General features: G+C 39.7%; 1 pseudogene; it reads left to right on the top strand.

Annotated features, from left to right (window-relative positions):
* LOC113056154 (inactive ubiquitin carboxyl-terminal hydrolase 54-like) overlaps nt 1-23,542 on the top strand; it is a 105,405-nt pseudogene that overhangs the window by 19,973 nt on the left and 61,890 nt on the right.

Raw genomic sequence — 23,542 nt, 5'->3', positions numbered from 1 at the left:
GCCAAATCTATTAAATGAATAAAATAATTGATGAATTCATTTAATAAGGATGCACTGATTATCCTGGTTGACATGAAAACTCAAAAAAAAAAAAAAAAAAAAAAAAATATTATTTTAATGTTATAGCCAGTAAAGACTTCTGCTATATTTAAATAAAAAAATTATATTTAATAAATTGTAATAAAAACTATTAATAAAATGTATAAAATGTATAAATAATGAATAAAATAAATGAATAATAAATATGTTTAGAATTAATGTTATTAAGTTAAATTAAATAAGATTTAAAATAATGAAATTTTAATGCATTTTATAACATGTTCTAAATTGTATTTAAAAATTATATTTCAACATTTTATATAAAAAAATAGTGATTCTATTTATAGTGATAAATTATTAGTGTTTTTTTAAGATTAACGTCAATTGAGCAGGAGATGACAGCAAAGGTAATCTAAATGAGCTGGTATAATTCAATATCCAAAATGATACCAATTTAAATGAGCATCCCCTTTTCCTTTTGTCATTCTAGGTGTGTTCCTTGGAAATACCACCTTGCCTATTCACCTCATTCAATATTAATCACAGGTCACGTATTGACACACATTATCTGCTGTCTTGGCCCTGGGAATTCCCAAAGTGCAGTTCTTTTTGTCTCTCTCCTAAAGCTTGTACATATTTAATGGCTAATTGTTCCCATGGGTGCACGACAAAAGAGGGGACATTGATGGATCAACCAACCAAAATGTTTTGGACTCAGCTTGTCTCTGCTAATATAGCCATTCAATTATTTGTGCATGCGTATCGCACATTAAGACCCTGACTGCTGGAAGAAGGCCAGCATCCATCCAGATGGAAGGAGCAGGTTGGGAGGGATGGGTGTTTGTCAGAGACAGTGAGATAGAATCAGGAGAGTGCTCCCAGAAGGCCGTTCTGCAGTGCAGTGCTGGGTGATGTATGAAAGGAGTGTTTGGAGGGATACATGGCCTCCTAAGATTTGGATCTGTTCCAAATGCACTCTACAAAGATCCCTCTTGCCTGTGATGCCTTACTTTTTATTGCCCATCAACAGGAATTAAAAATGTAATCTGTAAATTGCTTAAGAAACTCATTACCACCTTTGCACGGATGTATATTTCTGTGTAAATCCACTACTTTTAATGCAATAGCATACCTTCAGCATTTAATATTTATTTGATTATTGATTTGATACCACAGCAAAAAGGAATATGCTAGTAAACATGTTGCTTTATTTAACAAGTTAAATATAATTTTTATTTAGTTTAGTTTGAAATAATGTATTTATATGATTTTTTATTAATATTATTAACATAACATAATAATATGTAGATCATTGAGATACTATGATAGTTTTTATTAATATTTATTCAGTTTTTATTTGATTTCATTTTCATTTTAGTTAGAGTTTTAGTGTTTTGTTGTTTGTTTATATACTGTATATAAGTTATATATAAGTTCAGGCCTTGCCATGCATCAGAGGGAAAAACTATATAAATACTGTTCAGTTTCTTCCACAGATAGATCGTTTTGTGTCCTTACACATCAATGTATTATCATGAGCCGCAGGGTTTAATTTGATTTTGTTTATGTGTGTTTTTTTGTTTTATTGTATGTTTAAGCCGTGATTCCCATTCACCTTCATTATAGGATTGACAGACTGCAATGGTTTGAGCTCAAAATTTGTTCAAAAAATGTGCTCTACTGAAGAAACAAAGTCAGCTACATCTTGGCATTTGCTAAATAGTGTGACTTATATGTTCTAATGCTTGTAGTTCAACTCCGATTATCCTCTGTGCTCTCAAGACAAACCTCTGGAGTGCTTTCTAATAATTTACTGTACAGCTGAAAAACCATACAAAAATGCAATATGTTAGTATGCTCTCTATAGGACACTGATAAAAGTAATCAACATCTGTTGAGGCAAACAAGCTTTCCTTAATGTCCTGAAGAAAAACAGTCTTTGCCGTGCTTTCTTTACCAATGCAATGATATTTGTGGACCAAGTGATGTCCTCCGAGATGTATGTATGTGCCCAAAAACGCTCTCCACTCTGTCCCTATTAAAAAACACTGGAGCATATTCCAGCTGCTGTGTTCTCCCAAAGGTGATAATTAACTCCTTAGTCTTCTCTGTATTAAGGTTCAAATTTTGGCTGATACTGATCATTTGATATTTGTGACCCCGGACCACAAACCAGTCTTAAGTAGCACTGGTACTGTATATTTGTAGCAATAGCCAAAAATACACTGCATTTGCTTGTTGTTTCACACCATGAATCACACATTGTGCCTGTCTCTGCGGTGTCACTGACCCGTACCAAACCCATTTACTGTCAGCAATTGTGTGTTTGATTTTGATCTTTAGAAGGGCCTTTGTGTTGTACAGCCATTAAGGATTTTAAAGTGTTCAGATCGTCCACTGTTTATCATATCACCAGATTACAAGGGTCAGTGACCTTGGCTTTGAGGCTTTCTTTTGCCGTTCCATCTATATTTGTGAGGGACTCTCTGTTATCTATCTCTCTTCCTCTATAAAGACTTGATAGTGTGTGCCAACGCCTTCTGTGGAGTGTTTAGTTTAATTAGCGCTGACTGTTTTAGATACATGTTTGGATCAGAGAGATTGGAGAGGCTGATGCTACAGATCGCTCATGTGAAAAAAAAAGGGTGATAAAAAGGGGCCCTGCTTGTATAATGAGTCTCCCTTCTTAATTGTGATTTTGAGCTTTTTTGATAATGAAGGCATTTACATGAAGTTGAAATTGTGATCTAAGATCTTTTCAGTTTGAAGACCCGAGTTCAAATCAGGTCCCTTTGAGAAGATGATAAGTGGGAGGGATGGACCATTATCAGCTAAAGTGTGCTTTAAATGATATGTTGTTTAGGCAGATGAATCCCAGGGCTGAGGGGTTTATTCTCTGATCGTACTTTATATGAGCGCTAACTCACTGAGATCCCTGGCTCCGCTTTCACATATCTCTCATAGCCAGCTTAGTGTGATATGCTGAAATTTATGCTGCGTTGTTAAATAGGGATAGGCTCTTTACTCCTACGCTTGTGATATTACATTATTAGGCTGGATTTTCACATCACTGATACTTGGGCCTAGTGCATTCATATTAAACATATATGGGAAATGTCTAGGACTGTGTGATACAGCTAAAAATGATTTAGTGATTCTTAACAATTTTTTTCTCAAAGACACCATAATTTCAACAAGTCAAGAATATGGACATTTGTAGTTTAAAAATAGTTTAATTAATCAATAGATGTTTTTCAAACAGTTTTTAGCAAATTGATGTAATATTTTAAGATTTTCTATTTGAATGCACTAGTATAGTATAGTATAATACTTTATTATAATAACATAATGAACAGCAATATTTAAGTACCTATTTTGTTTTACATATTTATATGGTAATATTTATCTTGATGCAATTTTTTTTTTATTTGTAATGTGTAGGTAAATATTTCGGTAGCACTTTAGAATAGGGAACAAAAATTCGCTATTAACTAATATTTTTCCCTAAACAAACTCCTAATTTGCTGCTTATTAATAGTTAATTTATTTGTTAAGTTTAGGTATGGGGTGGATTAAGGGGTGTAAAATTCGGTCATGCAGAATAAGGCATTAATATGTGCTTTATTAATACTAATAACAGTCAATATGCTAGTAATATGTATGCTAATAAGCAAATAATTAATAGCGAGAATTGGTCCTTAAAATAAAGTGTAACCATATATTAAAACATAGGTTTATTAATATGTCTTATATGTATTTAAATAGACGTGTGTGTGTGTGTGTGTGTATATATATATATATATATATATATATATATATATATATATATATATATATATATATATATATATATATATATATATATATATATATATATATGTTGGTTGGTGGCCCAACCAGTTGTTAGGTTAAGGGGCCAAACACTTTTACACACAGAGCCATGTAGTTTTGGATTTTATTTTCCCTTAACAATAAAAACTTTAATCTAAAAACTGCATGTTGTGTTTAATTGTGTTATCTTTGACTAATATTTAAATTAAAGGTCGACCGATATATCGGGCCGATATTTGTCATTTTTTTATATATTGGCATAGGCCGATATCCGTATTTAGTACGAGTGTCAACCTCCCGCTCTCTCTCGTGAGGCCAATAAGGAAGTGTCTAAAACTGCAATTCATCGACTGGCTGCTTGAGGCGGGCTAAAAAAGGGACTCCCCATGTTAAAAAACATGTTTACAGCCTGGTGCAAAATAATTATTTTGGTCTAAATTTTAATGGCTAATTTTGCCCTTCATGACAACTGTGAGGTGGGTGAATTTTTTTTTGACTCATCTGTTTAAATTATATTAAGACTTAAAAGTTCTGCATAATTAAGGGCATGGCCACTTGAGTGACAGGTGGATTGCCACTGCTGACACTGCCGTCGCGCGAGGTGGGCGTGGCTTCAGCAAGTAACTCACGCCTTTTTGCCCAGTTTTGATTGTCCGGGAGAATCGCGCGGTGACGCGCTGCCAAGATGGCGACAGCCCACTCTGCACACTTTAGGCTTCAAAAACACACTTCAGGAGTCTACGGGTGACGTCACGGACACTACGTCCATGTTTTTTTACGATCTATGGTTTAGTAGCGCCAATTTAAAGTCTGGCACGTCGCCGGGCAGCCCTGTGTTATTTTTATGTTTAATTTTTTTATATTTTTCAGTTTAATTGATTTTTATTTATAAAATTTTATTTATTTTATTTAAATGTATATTTAAGTTTACATTTATGTTCCAACATACTTGAAAAATTCTGCTTGATAAATGCTCTAAAACTTTTATTTAAATGATTGACTCAAAAATCATGAATGCATGATGCCCCTGTATATATATATATATATATATATATATATATATATATATATATATATATATATGCCATCCAGCAAGAGCTCTTTGTTGGATCTCTCCAAAGCTTTCATGAACCCAGCCCAGCACTAAATCTTCATCTGCCCAGCTCCGCCACACTCTCCCAATCAATAAAAGATTACTTCTCCACCTCTCACACTGAAAATGCATTAGCTGGTTACTCGTAAAGAGCATTCTTCTTATGTTTCGCCACTGCCTTTATATCATTAACGACTCCAGAACTAATAGAAAACATATCTGAATAATGAGTGGGTATGTAATTTGATGAAAGCAAATTGCAGAGAATCACAGTATTTTGTCAGTGTTGCTCTGGGCATCACATTTGTTCCTCTCCTTCTTGTGAGTCATTCTGTAGATTAAAAAAATGACAGGATGCATGGAAGTAATGAATTCAAGCAAATTATCTAAAATCACGCATATGAGACTCATTATTGGTGCCAGTGTCCCCTACATTAAAAAAGCAGCAGTCAAAATAATGTTCATTATATTAGCTCTAATAATGATTGTGTGGAGGTCTTCTGTGTAAGTTTTCAATGACAATTAACTATTGGTCCATATAAAGTGTCAGTTAAATATAAGCTCATGCCGTCTTTTTTGAGGCTGAGTCACTTTGGTCCTCAGAGACCTACATTACAGTCATCAATATGCATTAGCAGCACCTTGGTGATCTGCTCCCTCTTGTGTGTTGAATCTGCGAATTTAGCCCTCACGTCCCACACACTGTGCAGGGCCATTTAGAGGAGATAAACAGAACAATTCAGTTTTATTCATTACACAAGCAAGCTAGATCCCACACACAGATGTATAAAACATGATCTTTAATCATGATCATATAAATCTGGTGAATCCAGTTGCAAAGTGTTTCCTCTTCAGGAACTCGAGCTGCATCGAGAACGCTTTGGGGAACGCCTACAGCGTGATGTCTCTGAATAACGTTTGTAATCAGTCCAATGGATGGGCGAGATGTCATAGACGGGTGACGTCAGAGACCAGGAAGGATAAAAGCATGAGCGGAAAAAACGGCAACCAGCCTTTTGTTTTCAGCAAGCGCTGTGTGTGTGTGTCAGTCGCTATCTGTTTGTGAGTCTTATTTAGTGTCATTTGTCCACTGATAAATTCAATGTGTCAAAGCTTCAATCAAGAGAGAAGTTTTGGGCATGAACAGGCAGCGTTCAGACTTTTGCCGAGGCGGTCGGGCTGCTGCTGAGGCACGGTGGCGCCCGCATTGGCGGGAATCGCAGATGACCTGGCGAACGGGTTGGAGATGGGTCGTCCTATCTCCACCTGTGTTCACTAGATCTAGAGCTCGTTCTCGAGGCTTGGAAGGCTTCTAGTGGAAAGAGGTTCTGCAGACTGTCATTTTAGCTGGATAGCCTTCGTCATAATGTCCCGACACCTAAGGCCTAGGACTTTTTGAGGGTCAGCTCCCTCTGGGGAAGAGCGGTGTACACCGCATTACATGGTGCCCGTCTCTCCTCAGTGCCCTCAGGAGATCTTTCCGCCAACCCTGCCGGCGTTCCAGGGCAGAGCAATCTCCGGCGAGTGCTTCTCTCAGTTAATGCCCGGAAATGTAGCGGTGCTAAGAGGTTTGCTGCCTCTACAGAGGTCTCTAGAGGTCATCCCCTGGCGGTACGCCGCTTCAGGGCACCTAGCTAGTGACTCTAGGCCCACCAGAGGCCAGTCTCGTGAGACTGGTTCCCTTAGGAGGTCACATGGCGGTGTGGATGCTCCTGCCAAGTGTGCTTCATGGGGTCCCATTCCTGGGCAGATGACGGTTCAGCAACAACGTGTCGTTCTCGCTCACATGAAAGAGCTGGGGTTAAGTCTTAACGGCAAGAAAAGTGTGCTTTCTCCAGTACAGAGAACCACTTATCTGGGCATGGTGTGGGATTCGACCATGATGCATGCACGTATGTCACCTGCTCGGATCAAGTCGATCCTCACTGCAGTCGCAGTGAGAGGTCGGTCACTCACTGTCAAGCAGTCACAGAGATTGCTGGGTCTGACGGCAACTGCGTCCAATGTGAATACTTTTGGCCTGCTGTACATGAGATCCCTACAGTGGTGGCTCAAGACCAAGAGGTTCTCCCTGAGGGGAAACCCACTTCGCATGCTAAAGGTCGTGCAGCGGTGCCTACGTGCCTTAGGCATGTGGAGAAAACCTTTGTTCTTGTCTCAGGGCCCGGTGCTGGGAGCTCCTTGTTGCTGTGGAATGCTAGCGGCGGACACATCCCTCACCGGCTGGGGTGCGGTCATGTGTACCCACTCTGCCCATGGTCTGTGGAGTGGCCGCCATCCGACATGGCATATCATCTGCCCGAGGATGCTGGCTGTGCTTCGAGTACAACATTACTTTTTCCCAGACCTAAAAGGTCAACATGTGTTGCTGCACACCGACAACACAGCAGTGATCTCAACGACCTTGCGTGGTCCCAGGGTGAACTCCTCTCGCTGAAAGCAGTCCACATTCCTGGGCAACTTAATATGGGAGCAGATATCCTGTTGAGGCAGGTGCAAAAGCCTGGGGAATGGCGGCTTCACACCGAGGTGGTGAAGCAGAGTTGGAGAGGTTGGCCAAACTCGGGTGGATCTGTTTGCGACTTGAGAGACATCGCACTGTCCCCTCTGGCTTCCTCTGACTCATCCAGCTCCACTGTTCTGTTTAATTGATTTTCTCTTTTGCAGTGAACCCACTATGTAGTGTAAATGTATGCATTTTTATCCATAGAAACTTATATTGCATTCAGTAGATTTTATTAGTTGATACATTCTCTTGATATTGAACCTTACCAAAGGTAAGAAAAATGTGGGGGCCCATAATCCTGAAAAGCTCAAGCACCGTTGATGCCCTTTTGCTGTACAAAGGCATAACATTGTTCAAGATGCTCAAGGCGTTTACAGTATATGCTTTTTAGAGCTTCACTTGAGTAAAACAGGTAGAGGTTATTTCATTTTGTTTTTAGTTGCACAGAAACCTCAAGAAAGTTGTTTGGACCAATGATTTTTTTTTTTTATCATACTTTTTTATTTATTATTCTTATCAGTAGTAGTAGTAATAGTAGTTGTCTGAACAGTAAAAACTTAATCAGTAGTTATCAACTTTTCCATCATACACAATGACAGCTACACTTATAAAGATTCATCATTCACATGACATGCTTAATTCATTACCAGTGCTACCCAGATTTCATCACTTACAGGCAGTCCTTAAGACTTGGTTTGAATAAATCATGGGCAGCGTGAACAGAGTTTTAGTGTTTATAGCTCAAATGCATGACTACAGCTTCATTTATCCTCCTTTGAATCCCCACCTGCTAAGGACTTTGTGTTTGATGTAACTTTTTCTCCTCTGAAAAGCTTTTTTTTTTTTTACATCCCAGAACTTCTCCTCAGAGAGAAAACTTTCTATGCAAATGCATCCGTTGAGGTGTTTGTCTTTTTCAAACTTGTTTTTTCATCATCGCTCCCTACAAATATAACTATCACCAAAGCAGATAATGACTTGGATTAGCTCATGCAGGCTTTTGTTTGGATAAGAATATTTATGGGCATTTTTACACTAATCTAATGCCAAACATTACACTCCATCTGTCCTACTAGAGAAAAAACATCAGATTTCCATCTCGTACTGCACCAGGAAGATGTCAGAAAGCTCCGTCTGTAACATCAGTGGAATCCACAGCATAAAGACGTCATCACTTTGACTTTCGTGACTCCTTCATTGCTTTCTGTGAGTGCCATGTTCCTGTTTAAACGTGGCTTTCTCCATCTCTCTGGCTCACATTCAGGTCACTCCCTATAACACAGATGGTGCTGAGCCTCAGTGATGGATGCTGGAGTATGAGGCAGTTCTGCAGAGCAGAGAGATGCATGTGGAAGTCTTTATCGTACCAGCCGATTGGCAGTTCATCAGAGCACTGCAGCCTTTTGCAGTAACTCATAGCCGGGCGTTTTGTCCTTATTCTCCTACAGCTGTTCTCTTGTTTAGTAATAGCTGTAAAGCAGACGCAATGTGTTCTTCAGTTCGCATGTGGGGGATAGACCTGCAGAAAGAGATGGTTTATTGGAAAATAATCTTTCTGCAATGAGATAAATTCCTGCATTTTGCATATTCAGTGATATTCAGGTTACGTAGTTTCTGCCAGTCAGAAAACTTACATTTACATTTGCCCAAAATTTTTATTATTTGATATTATTTTTGAGGTTACAACAGTATGAATTATTTCAGTATGAAATATATTTTTTTTAAATGTAGTTAACTGTAACTTCTGTGGTGTCATATAATTATAACTATTACAAACAATAATGATTACAACATCTTTTGAAATTATAAGAATTTGAATTATAATATTTATAATACTAATACCAATACTGTTAGTGTTGATAATAATAATAATAATAGAGATCAAGATTTTTATATTATACAATATTATAGTTTTTCCTGTTATTTTTCATTAAACAAATGCAGCTTTGGTGAGCATAAAAGACTATGAGACATGTAACACAGAGACCTTTTTAGCAATATATGGGACTGTTATATAGTTTATTTTGTTATTTTGAGAGTTAACCATTTGGTGATCAGTACAATGGGTAGTCAGATTGGAAACAAGCTATTATTAGATGAATTATTTATATCATGCATTTATATTTTTCTGCTGCTCCTTAAACCACATGCATTCTGAGATCATTTGTTTAGGCCTACATGTAAATCAGTTTCCCGTGGCCATGATTTAGCTGCTTCTTGGCAGTGTAGTTAATCTCAGGTTCACAGTAATTTACTGACAAGCATCATGTCAATAAAACATTTCCACCAACTGTACATTTATTTATAAGTGTAATTTAAGAGAACATGCTACTTGCACACCATTTTGTCCTATATTAAATTACATTATATTTAATTTGATCACACATTAATTCTGTTCTGTGTAAATTTAGGAACTGCTCCCATGATAAGGTGGTGTCCATGCTGCAGGGTGTCCATACTAACCGGTATTTTGTAAATTATTATTATTTATAATAATAATTTTTATATAAAATTAATAAAATGAAAATAAACTAGTATTATTAGAGTAACAAATGAGATAATTGCAATAGTACCAACTTAGTATTAATATTGAAAGAAGAAGAAGAAAAATATATTTATATTAGTTGACAGATGCATCAACAGTAAAAATTTTATCAATTAGAAGAAAAAAAATGTTCTATAGTATAGAATCCTCTCAGACAAATACTGTACATCAACAGGTACAAACACACACACACACACACACACATGCACTAGATCATAATTGTTAACATTGCTTGCAGTTTTGACTTTTTCAACTTTACATGTTTTACAAGATATGCACACTTACTGAAGTAACACATTGCTGTGTATCAATGTCACCCTGGGTTTTCGTCACTGTTAGCTGGACAGAGGAGCGTGGCTAGAAAATGAAGTGTAATCACAAAATTATCATCATTTGAGGACAACCTTATTCCACATTTGTGCTGATGATACTTTCATAAAATATTGTCTTGGCAGCATCACCTTCTCTTACCTTCAAAGCCCACACCAGTTCACTTGCCAAAACTGCATTTTCCCTTCTCCACCACATTTTCCCCACCCTATTCCTAGCTTGAAAGTTGAGTCTGTGCCTTCACAACTTTTGTAATGCTTGTAAGACTTGGAAGTCTTAAGGACTGCATGTAAGTGATGAAATCTGACAGTGGAGTCAATATTCAGTACATTCATATAGGTAGCACTGGTAATGGATCAAGCATGTCATGTGAATGATGACTTTATGAGAGTAGAAAAGTTGGTAACAACTGTATATTCTGTATATACAATATTATTATTTATTTTAATAGTAATTTGCAGCCCACCTGCAGTACTATCGCCTACAGGTTGAAAACCACTGCTCTAGATGATTATGTTTGTCTTTTGAGGACAATCTCCATTCGGGACGTTTGAAAGCTGGTTTGGAACCATCTGTTCTCCTGAGGTTATTTATTCAGTTTGTTTGTGTGTTTGCTAGTGTGTGACTGTAACATGACTCTGAGTAGATCCCATTCCACTTTAGGCTCTTTGTGAGAACAGTTTGTGTCCTTGCATACTGGAGTCCCTCTGTGGTGGAACATGGTGTGTATCTAGAGGACAGCACTTTTTATCCTACTTTGTGCCGTTAGGAAAGTGATTATTATGTGAGAAATACCAAAATCTTTCTCTCTGTCTGTTCTGTAAAATTGACTCGCTAGTCCCTTCAGATTCCCTCTATTATTACTTATTTTTTTTGTGTCCTCTTTGAAGTTCCTGGTCCTGAGGCGACACAGGGGTGCTCTGTTATTTAATGTCTGCTTTCACGTGACGTCTCTGAAGGAGACGAGAAGGAAAGTCCGTGCTAATTTTTCTTTCCCTGGAGAAGCCAAACAGTTGAAATAGCCGTGCTTGGATGGTAAGAGGTGACCGCAAGTTTAATCCCGCCCCTTCGAGGTCACAGGGGGATGGGTTGCTTGAATGGGATTCGCATTGTGAGCCACTGATTACATGAAAATATTAACGCCATGCTAATATAATTAAACGTCCAGCATTAAAGCCCCATCAGCAGATGTTTGTGCTAATTTTCCTTTGGTTTGATGCCATAATGAGTAATGTTGTCAAAAGTACTGATGTCGGTACAAGGCAGAATTTAAATTTAGAAAACGTGATGACATCAATAATGGCCAATCAGGGGTGTTTAATAATCCACTCAACAACGCTTAAAGCGCTAACGCGGAATACTGGTAATGTCACGTTTTTTACATTTCCGACATTGGTACTTTTGACAACACTAATAATGAGTAAACTGGAAGCATATTTTCTGATTAGACAGAAAAAGAGGAGAAAACAACTGTGAAAAAGACCAGAGCTCATGTTTGCTCTTGGCGTGTGTGTCTATCCCTTGAAGCACACTTTATCACAACACAATTGGATTGGATGACAACAGAAGCCTTTAAAAAGTCCCTTGAAATAAAACGGCTTCATTGGCTTCTAAACTCCTCAGTGCTGGTGATCTAGGTTTAGCCGCCAGCCGCTCTCGCCCACAACAAGTGGAGGAAAGGAAAGGCCTGTGAGGAGAAAAAAACTGCTGCTGCAATACAACAGTTTCTTCCAGCAGCCTACCAGTGTTTTCTTAGAAGGGCACACCAGCAACGATGCATCATTCACTGGTCTGCGGTCAGTATGAGAGAATTGTGGGCCAGTTGGTGAAATTGCCAGCAGCCCTATAGCATCAGTGCTGAAATTTCGCTATATTTTTTTTTTATTGAATATGTGTTTATAAGTCTTGCAAATTTTCCTTTGTAGTGTTTTTTTGTTTTTTTTTTTGTCACGTATGGAACTATTAAATATTGTTCTTCTGGACATTCTATTCATCAACGAATCATGAAAAAATGTGTCACGGTTTGCACAAAAATAAAATACATTCAAATTGAAAATAGTTATTTTAAACTGTAAAAACATTTCAGAATATTATGGTTTTACTGTTCTTTAGATGAAATACATGCAGCCTTGAGATGTCTTTCAAATACAGTGCATAAAATATTTTTTATCTTGGTAGCATTATAAATTCAGTATTTTTTGCATCATATAATTTTCCAGCAAAAGGGTGTTTATGAATGCTTTTGCATATAGCAGCTGTAGTTTATCACATTATATTTTTACCTATAGCAACAGAAAAAAAAAACATTCATGTTTTTAATTTTTTTATTTTTATTACAAATATATGTATTTTTTAAAGTTAACAATTAATACATAATTTATGTAAATTATAAAAATGGACACTTTAATAATGTTTCTGTAATCTATTTCCTCAAGTGATTAAATGGTTTTTTGACATTGTTTTAGTTTTGCATATATAGCTATACATTTTTTGTGGTGAGTCCATTTAAAAAGTTGACAGTGCAGAAAGTGACAAAATTCTTATTCAATTGCGCAAGCAGAAAAAATCCTTATTGTTGATCCCTGAGCAGTAAATGACACTGGATTCAATTGCACTGGATTCAGCCTGACAGTTCCACAGCGTTTCTCTCCTGCTGTGTCTGGCGAGCTGCAGTCACGCAATCCCTATCAGCGGGAGGAGAGAGCTGCGAGGTTACACGGCAGCTACATGCAGACAGATGTCAGTCTCTCTGCAGACCCCAGGCATCAGAAGGGCTGCTTCCGGCTGTCGTGCAGCATTCAGGCTCAGGAAATGCTTCAGCCCTTGGTCCAATGATTCCGTTTCAACTTATTGCACCCATCTACCAAGTGTCATGATTCTGCCCTCGTGTCCTTGATTTTTCCTAGTCTTGAGGCAGGATCATGACAGACCCGTGTTTTGTGTACAAGCGCATGGCCTTGTCTTTGGGCCATGTGCTTGTGTTGTCTCGTTCCCTTGCCCCGCCCCCCTTGTTATCCTAGTCGTGTCGTGATTGTCCCATCTGTAACACCTGTCGTGTCTTAATTGTTCCCCCTATTTAGATCTCCTAGTGTGCTCTGTCCTGCGTCAGTTCATTGTGTTTCTCAGATGTGTGTTACTTATGTGATTTGAGTGTTCCTCACCTGTGATTGAGATTGTATCCTGTATAGCCGTGAGTGTTATTTGTAGTTAGTGTTCTCCTGTCTTGAGTCTTTGTTTGCCTTGTTTATTGAGTTTTGTAGAATTATTTAGTGTCTACCCTAGCCCTTGTTTTCCCCCTCGTGGGTTTTTGTTTTCCCCTTTTTGTATTTAATAAACTCTTTGTTTTGTACTTCCTGTCTGCACTTGAGTTCCTCCCTTGCCTAACCCTGACAGAATGAACCGACCAAAAGGGAACTCAGCAGACAGGAGGCAATACTGGATGTTGTCAGCCAGCAAGCGAGATTGTTTTGAGGGCTCTCGCCTTGTGGTGTTCCGGGGGACCAGGGGAGGTCGTTCCGGAGCGAGCGGGCGAGAGGAGGAGCCCCAGAGGTCCCCACCTACCCAGCTGCCAACGGTTCCAGAGGGTCGTATCCTGGCCGTGGCCACTCTGGGGGATCAGGCACATCCCTCACCGAGTCCTGAGGTGCCTCCCACACCCGTCGGTCTCCCCGGGAAGCGAGGGAGACGGTTATCGTGGGAGTCTGCCTCGGAATCGTCGGAGTCAGCCCTGCCAGAGACCGAACTCCCCCAACCCGCCTCTGACCCAGCTGTGGTCTCTGCACCGCGCCCAAGGAGGAAGAGGAGGAAGAGGGGGCCTGCCGGTCCTGTGACCCCGTTTCCTCCCGTGCCAGCAGCGGAGAGCGCTGGCGTGCCCGTGCCAGCAGCGGAGAGCACTGGCGTGCCCGTACCAGCAGCGGTGGGCGTGCCCGTGCCGTCAGCGGAGAGCGCTGGCGTGCCCGTGCCAGCAGCGGTGAGTGCTGGCGTGCCCGAGCCAGAAGCGGTGAGCTTGCCCGAGCCAGCAGCGGAGAGCGCTAGCGTGCCCGAGTCAGCAGCGGTGAGCGCTAGCGTGCCCGAGCCGGCAAAGAAGAGGGCTGTATGCAAGTCGGCAGTCGTGAGAGCGGAGGAGAGAGCCGCGGCCGACTCTGCAGCAAAGACTCTTGTACAGTCGGTCTCATCTCATAAGGAGATACCAATTGTCCTAGCTGCTAAAGCATTTTCTGATTATTTTTCCCGTCTTGTCCAAATTTTAGAAATCCCCGTCAGTCCTGTCTTGTCCCCTGACCCTGTCCCCAGAAGTCCCAAATGTCCAGCCGTTGTCTCCCCGTGTCCTGTTGATGTGGCCCCGTGTCCTGTTGATGTGGCCCCGTGTCCTGTGGTCCCCCCCGTGTCCAGTAGATGTTGTCCCCCCGTGTCCAGTAGATGTTGTCTCCCCGTGTCCAGCCGATGTGGCCCCGTGTCCTGTGGTCCCCCCGTGTCCAGTAGATGTCGTCTCCCCGCGTCCCGTAAGTGTTGTCCCGCGTCCCTTGTCTGGTCCTGTCATGTCCCCTGTCAGTTATCCCGAGAACCCTCCCCGCCCCTCACCACCCAGACCTGCCCGTACCCCCCGTCGTCAGCCTTCGTCCTGTCCTCCTAGGATTCCTACCCCACCCACCCGCCCAGGTCTGTCCCCCATGAACTTTGTGGTCCCGCCCCCTCCCCTTCCCTGTTTGTTTTTTTTGATTTGTCACCCCAACCCTGCCGTTGTGTACTCATGTTTGCCTTTGTTGTTATTTGTCATGTCCTGTTGGTTTGTGTCTGTGTCCCAGTCTGTCATGTCAGTCGTGTCCCGTGTTTGATGTTCCCTTGAGGAGCGTCTGGAAGCCGCTCCTTAAGGGAGGGGTTCTGTCATGATTCTGCCCTCGTGTCCTTGATTTTTCCTAGTCTTGAGGCAGGATCATGACAGACCCGTGTTTTGTGTACAAGCGCATGGCCTTGTCTTTGGGCCATGTGCTTGTGTTGTCTCGTTCCCTTGCCCCGCCCCCCTTGTTATCCTAGTCGTGTCGTGATTGTCCCATCTGTAACACCTGTCGTGTCTTAATTGTTCCCCCTATTTAGATCTCCTAGTGTGCTCTGTCCTGCGTCAGTTCATTGTGTTTCTCAGATGTGTGTTACTTATGTGATTTGAGTGTTCCTCACCTGTGATTGAGATTGTATCCTGTATAGCCGTGAGTGTTATTTGTAGTTAGTGTTCTCCTGTCTTGAGTCTTTGTTTGCCTTGTTTATTGAGTTTTGTAGAATTATTTAGTGTCTACCCTAGCCCTTGTTTTCCCCCTCGTGGGTTTTTGTTTTCCCCTTTTTGTATTTAATAAACTCTTTGTTTTGTACTTCCTGTCTGCACTTGAGTTCCTCCCTTGCCTAACCCTGACACCAAGATATTTTTTATCTCTCATTTGTTACAACTTCCCTTTAGTGCTAACTAAAGAAATGATTCTTCATGCCTGAGATGATGACTTGTTCTTTTTCTCCATTTAGTTCAGTCAGGGATTGGTTTGGGGAATGGGCTTCCATTTTTCTCTGGAATGGAAAGACAGAATCAATGGCCATTTAGCAGCAGGGTTGAAGACACCTGTAGAGAGACTGTGAATTACATCTTCAGGTTGTGGAAATATGATATTGGATATTTCATATTTATTTAAATTCATATTTTAAATTTAGTGTGTATTGTAATTTCATGTGTCATCTTATTAAACCTCACTATAATTTACATTTACAATAAACTATTTTTATTTGTATTTATTTTATTTTATGGCTATTTTATATTTTAATTATAGTTTGTTTTATAAATATTGTTGTGTAATTGTTATTAGTTTTTATGATTTAATTTTCATTTATATTTATTTAACTTTTAGTTTTAGTCATATTGTACTTCAACTTCAACTTTTTTACTTAATTTATTTGCAGGGGCAACCTTTTGAACCTCAACCCATTCAGTCTGGTTTGCAAAATAATTGTTCAGACTGGTTTACTATAATTTATAAATTGAACATCACCGCTAAAAACCCAAAGTCTCTTTATCTGAATGTAATATTGCCTGAATTGGCAGCTCTATAACTATAAATGCACTAAATGTTGATTCTGATGGAGGTGAAGGTTTAAGTCAGTCACTAGAATGACAGTGTAAATGGTGCGCTGCTCCTCAGGACTCCTGAGAGAGTTTGTGGATGAGTGTGTCTGGTCTCCAGTGGCAGCACTATAAAGGCTTTGTTAATGGCTGTGGCTTTTGTGAGAGTCTGCAGTGCTGCACTCCTACATTGTGTCATCCTGACAAAGACTGGCAATCAGACAGGTTCTCTAACTTGAATTTTTCCTGAAGTGGCTGCTCTGTTTATTTATTTTTTATTTTTATCTGTCATTTTAAAGTGTCAAAGTATTGTGGTTTCCAAAAGTAAAAAATATTAAGCAATATTTAGTTTCAACATTGATAATAATAAAAAATTATTCTTGAGGATCATGTGACTTTGACGACCGGAGAAATAACTGTGGAATGTTCAGATTTTTTGCTCTTACAGGAAAAAATAAAATGTTAAAATAGATAAAAATAAAGAAGTGTCTATTTTCAAAAATATTTTACAATATTTCTGTTTTTACTGTATTTTTGGTCAAATAAATGCAGCCTTGGTGAGCATAAGGAACTTCATTCAGAAATAATAATAAAAAAATCTTACAGATTCAAAAACTTTTGCCTCAACTGACAAGTTGCCATTACAAGTTTATGTTTCCCTGCACTGTGTGGTTTTTCGTAGAATAATAATAAAAAAAGGAACACATTCATATTGTTCATCTGTGTTTAGTACAGTTTTACAGAGTTTGTCTCAAATATGCAAGACAAAAATTCTAAATCGAATCTTTTGTGAATAAAAATAAATGCTTTATCAAATAATAAAAAAAAGAATGAAAAATAAAGTTTCATGGTCATATAGAAATTTTTGACACCTGGTACATTTTGTCAGTTTTCAATTGGCAAGTGTGAATAACAAGTTCATTTTGGAGCCTGATTGTATTTCATGTTAAACAGTTTCACATTTCAAATGAATGAAACTAATTAAAGAGTGTGATGTAATTACAAGTCAGTAACATTCTCTCTGGATGGGTTTCACTGCTGTACAATAAGGAAACCTGATGAAAATATTTCTCAACCCTGTATATCACACAGTCCTGTTTGCTCTACAAAAAAATACAATCCTTGGGACATTTATATGGAGCCCCAGTAGAGGTAAAGTTCAGGGATCCTGAGAGGTTGCATGCTAATCCATCTCTGTCCCTGTCTCTCTTTGTAGAATCCCAGTGCACTCTGTGTGGTTGCCAAGGTATCTCCACGGCTGCGGATCCTGGCAGTGTGCTACTGGAACTCTGCCATTTAATGGAGATTTAGGAAGATGCGTGTGTGTTTAGGGGCATTGGTGGCCAGCAGAACTGGGAGGTATGGAGGCGGGGCTTTGTGGTCGCCGCACAGTGCACCAGAATGTTGCGTAACATGTTTACTAACACACAAGCCAGGAGGAGATTACTTCCCATAGTTCATCCTGACCAGGTCTGATTGATAGTAGCTCTCGATTGGTTCCCGAGCGTCTGATTGTTGTTGGGTTAATGAGACGGCCCTATCCACCGGGCTCCAGAGGACACTGCTTTTTCAGAGCTGTTGGTCTTGTGTATGTGAGTTATTAGATGCCATATTGGGCTAAGCTTATTTGGATAATCAGAGAGGCCCTTCCCTCTCTCTCTCATTAGTTCACTCTATCTCTCTCTCTTTGTCCCTCTCTCAGTAATTGTTGGCTGTGCTGTGCTCTGCAATGCATTATGTAAATGCATAAACACTCTGGCGTAATGGTTGCACAGTGCCAGCTAGTCTATGACCTTATCGGCCTGGGCATCGACCAGCACGGGGTTTGGGATTGGGGTGGGGGTGGACTGCGCTGTCGTCATGGCAGCCCATGACTCCCAATTGTACCATGTAGAACTTGACCCCATCACGTGACCCCATCTCTGAATAATTCCTTCAGTGACCTCAGCATTGCCGCCCACTGAGAATGAGTGTCCACACTCTCATACCTAAAACAAAAGATTGAATCAAAATTAACAGCAATACCGTAAAATGCATATTGTGGACTAGCATTAGCAGCTATTTCTAACACTTTAATTTTTAAAATAAATGATGATAAAGTTAGCAACGTGCACATGATATTTGGATTCCACACATACAAATTTTTTCAAAAATAATATATTTTTTAAGTACTTAAAAATATTCAAATACCTTTTAAATTTTGTGTTGTTATAATATAAATGACTTTCTTCATTAAAACATCAGTTCCTCTTCAGGAACTCGAGCTGCGTCGAAAACACTATGGGGAGGGGGCGTGATTAGCGTGAGCGACTCAGAATATCGTGTGTGTAATCTGTCTAATGGAAGAGCGTGACATCACGGATGGGGTGACGAAAGCGACCAGGAAGCTATAAAAGCACATGCCGCGCAGCTGGCATCAGCTTCGCGTCTTTCAGCAAGCGCTCTGTGTGTGCATGTTTTTCTGTCTTGTCAGTCTTATACAGTCGGGCGCATCCCTATCTCCTTCCTTACCTGCCAGATCTGCCCGATCTCTGGGTTCGGAAGCCCGAGCTGATCTTACCAAATCAGACCGTGTTTACTTGTCTGATTGGTTATCTGCATTTAATTCTGAGAAATTAAATTCAGTATTTATCTGACTATGAGAAGTCAGATATATCACTTTCGATATGAATTGTATGACAAGCAAGACCCTGTTTACTCGTCTGGTTGTTTGATTGCATTAAATTCTGAGGAATATAATGAAATTTATCGTCCAATCATAGATCTACATCAGCTAAATCACTCAGTTATAACGCTGAAGTTCAAAATGCCCATTATAAAGCATGTTGTATCACAAATCAGGTCCGAGGACTGGTTTGTCATGACAGATCACTTAGACGCATACTTCCATGTCTCCATCCTTCCACAACACAGGAAGTTTCTGAGGTTCGCTTTCGGGGCGAAGCATACCGATATCGAGTACTTCAGTTCGGTCTTGCACTCTCATCCTGCATACTAAATTATATCAATGATTGGTTGATTTTAGCTCAATCAGAGCACATGGCGGTTTGACATCGAGATGTCATTCTCGCTCAAATGGGGGAGTGGGGTTTGAGACTGAATGCCAGAAAAGTGTACTTTCTCCAGTTCAGAGAATCACCTATCTAAGCATAGTGTGGGATTCGACCACAATGCAGATACGTCTGTCTCCTGCTCGTATTGAGTCAATTCCCACGTCAGTCAAGAGAGTCAAAGAAGGCCAGTCACTCACTATCAAACAGTTTCTGAGACTGCAGGGTCTGATGGCAGCTGTGTCCAAATAAGTTTAAATAACCTGAGTATTTATGTTTTTCTCATATTAGTCTTCTTATTCGGCTGTATTTTAATACATTTAGCATGAATTTAAAAAGCTTAATATGCTGTTAATTAGGGGTGCTCCGATCACGATCGGCCGATCGTTAATGCGCATCTCGTCAGTAAAGCCGGTTCTCTAATCAGCGGTTAATTCCATCAGGTGCGTGATTTCACATAGAGCAGCTGTTACTACACAGAGCCGTTGTTAATAGAGAAGATGCGCAAATCCACTTCATTTTCAGCGTTTTTTGGAGCATCTTCTCAGTTAACAACGGCTCTGTGTAGTAACAGCTGCTCTATGTGAAATCATGCACCTGATGGAATTAACCGCTGATTAGAGAAGCGGCTTTACTGACGAGATGCGCATTAACGATCGGCCGATCGTGATCGGAGCACCCCTACTGTTAATATATTACTCTTAATAATCTGAATTGAAAATATAGATGATTTTCTTAATCAAGACGTCACTTTGTGGTGAATCTTTGACAAATTGTTGCTCATATATAAATTTGATTGTGTTGGCAAACACTTATTGTTTTGAAGTAAGCATAACCTTTATTTGTGCTGAAATTGTTCAGCTTAATTCATTAAATTACTATTGTCATTGAATCGATCCACAGACAGTCATGAACATCCCTAGCTTACACAGAGCTGACCCTGATTAAGAAGAGCAGGAAAGATGTTTTTACTCGACCCCACGTAACACCTGCCTCACGTCTGTCACACTCACTGTTCTTCATCACCAGAACTTCCCTCTTTTTGCCTCTGCCTCAGGAGAACAGGTCACACTGTGGGGCCTTGCTCTGGTTCCGGATGGACCATGTGGACAGAGTGTGTGTTTTGTGTGTGAACGTGGGCGTGTATTTATGTAGTAGTAGGATAGGACATTTGCTCAGCACGCTGCTGCCTTCATCCTGGCAGGAGAGCTCTGCGGTGTTGCTGTCTTTCCTCTCCCGCACCCATTCCTATTTGACTTCCTCTCTCGCTCACATTTTCCTAGTTGAAAAAGAGAAAGGGTAAGAGGTTGAAAAAAAATGATGGTCCAGCGGGTCTCATGTCTCATGTCTTACATAGCGTGAGTGTCAGTGGGCGTTTGGTGTCGATGTAATTTAATTTTGCCTATAAAACAAAGTAACAAGTATTACTAATCATCGTCATTATTCACAAAGAAGAAAATGTATTATGATTTTTCACTGACCCGATGCACACTGTCAAGATCCTGCCTCAAGACTAAAGAAAATCACGAGGGCAGAATCATGACATATTCAGCAAGGACACATTAAATTGTTCAAAAGCGACTGTAAAGACATTATAATGTTACAAAAGATGCTTTTCTTTTAAACTTTCTTTTAATCAAAGAATCCTGAAAAACATGCATCATGGTTTTACAAATATACAGGTCTTATTTTGTGCTATAGCATTTTCAGCTGTGATCTTAAGAAATGTTTCTTGATTATCAAATCAGCATTTTAAAATGATTTCTAAAGGATCATGTGGCACTGAAGACTGGAGTAATGGCTGCTGAAAACTCAGCTTTCACGGGAATAAATACCAGTCAGAGGGGAGAGAGAGATAAAAAGAGGAATGGTGCCTATCTGAGACACAGAATCCAGAAAGTAATTTACATGGTTATGTTCTGAAAGGATTACAAGTTTTTTTATGTGAGGAGAATAAAACAGAAAATTCTAAGCTGTGTTAAAGTTAAAATAAGTGCAAAAATTATGATGGTTTTTTTCACCCCAGTTCAGCTGCTGACTTATTGTATGAAAAATGAAAGGAATGTGTTTGAATGTAGGTTATTATTATTTATCTTTCAGATCAGCTGGGCTAAGAGAGAACATACTGAGAAGGCTCAGAGTTGAAGAGCAGTCGGCGGACAGAAAGTGGACACAGCTACGTGAGGACAGTGTCTTGGATCACAGCCACACTTACTCTAACAAACCCTGCAACAGTCACACAGCTGGTTTTAACCAGGCCAGTCATTACGTTTGACCCCATTTTACCATCTCAGGTGTGGGGAGCAATTTAATCGTGACAGACAGACATTACTGAGATTCTCCCGCTTCCCTCGAGAGAAAACATCACTTTTATATTCACACCTGTGACCAAACTCCAGCAGATTCATTTATTATATTTTTCGTTTTGTAATCATTGACCAAACCCTCTCTCATGGGAGTAACATAGAGACCAGCCCAGCACAGACACTCTATCTGCTCTATTTCTCTCTTGCATTCACACACACACACACACACATTTGCACCATGTTCAGGATGCCCTCCTCCTCCAGCATGATTAGCTGGGGAAGGATGCGGCTCTTGTGGTGATTGGAGAGGTGAGCGGAGCAGAGCTGGACCCATGTCGTGGAAGCGGAACTACTTTGCTTCGGGCAGCAGCGGGCTGCAGGGGATGTTTAAGCCACGCAACATGACCTCCATCGCTCCCAGCAAAGGCCTGAGCAATGAGCCGGGTCAGAACAGCTGCTTCCTGAACAGCGCACTGCAGGTACGTCTGAAATTTTGCTTTATATCAGAATTATGTTTATGCATTATGCTTTATAGGTGATGTTTGCACAGGCTCCAAATTTACACCAGGTGGCAAACGCAGCTTTGAGGAGTAAACAAAACTGTTGGCCTGTAGCTTTATTGTAAACTGCAGTATAATAAAAGAGGAGTTCCTGTGGTATGTATGTGGGTAATATGAAGAATTATGCTAAAGCTTCTAAGTGCTGTCTGAAATTTTCTTCTAAAATTTGCATTTTTATCAGCCTCCTATATTTATGTTAGTTATTTCACTGTAATCGCATAGAAAAGGACCTATACATTGCCATTAGAGTAAAATGACTGGACCTAAACATAGGAGCTTGATAAAAATGCTCATTTTAGAGGCTTTTGCATCTCAGCTCTTCATATATATGCTGGTATATATTTGCTGGTTCAAAAAACAACCATTGCTGGGTTATTTGGCAACCCAGTGCTTGGTAAATATTGAACAGAACATATGCTGAGTTGCTTTGACCCAGCTGATTGGGTTAAATGTTTTCCCCAACATGCTGGGTTGTTTTATTTAACTCAACTATTGTTTAAAAATTACTTTATTGCTTATTTAAAATGGGCTGGAAATAAAAATAAAAAAACATTTCAAAGTAACATTTTAATTCAAGTGTATTCAACCATTCTGTATTATCTTTTTAAACCAAAATAGTGCTGATTCTTGAGCCGGTGATTGCAGAAATCTGAGCCAGTGATGGGCTTCTGTCCTCACGGATTAACTCTAAACTGAAAGATGCTGTGACTCCTTAACCTGCCATTAAACAAACAGTACTGAGATTAGACATAAACATATTTTAACATCAAAATAAATTAAATTCTGTATTCAAAATGACCACTGCTGACACATTTAGCTGACTGACATCTCGACACTGTATGTTGTGTTGCTTAAAATAAGTATTTACAGCAGAGTAAAGACTTTATAGATGGAATTAAACACACCATTATTTCACTGATGAAGTACACCAGTTAGACAGCGCTGAGAACCACTCTCCTGAAGATGATGCAAAAGCGTTCTGACTGTAACCCATCAGCTTGGCTGAAGTAACCCTGTTCGGAGGGGGGGAGGGGGGGGTGTATGGTTTCAGCTGTCAGTGAGACTGACCCAGCCACTAACCTTCATTCATCTTTGGAAATCTGAAAGCTTTCTTTTTTAAGTGTTACAGTACATTTAAATTGGAACAAAATCATAGTGTCTTTAAACTTTTAGTTTTACCAA

This window comes from Carassius auratus, chromosome 37, assembly GCF_003368295.1.
Source record: "Carassius auratus strain Wakin chromosome 37, ASM336829v1, whole genome shotgun sequence".
NCBI classification, from domain to species: Eukaryota; Metazoa; Chordata; class Actinopteri; order Cypriniformes; family Cyprinidae; genus Carassius; species Carassius auratus.
The sequence above is the reverse complement of the archived record's forward strand: the minus strand, read 5'-3'. Positions and strand labels throughout refer to the sequence as shown.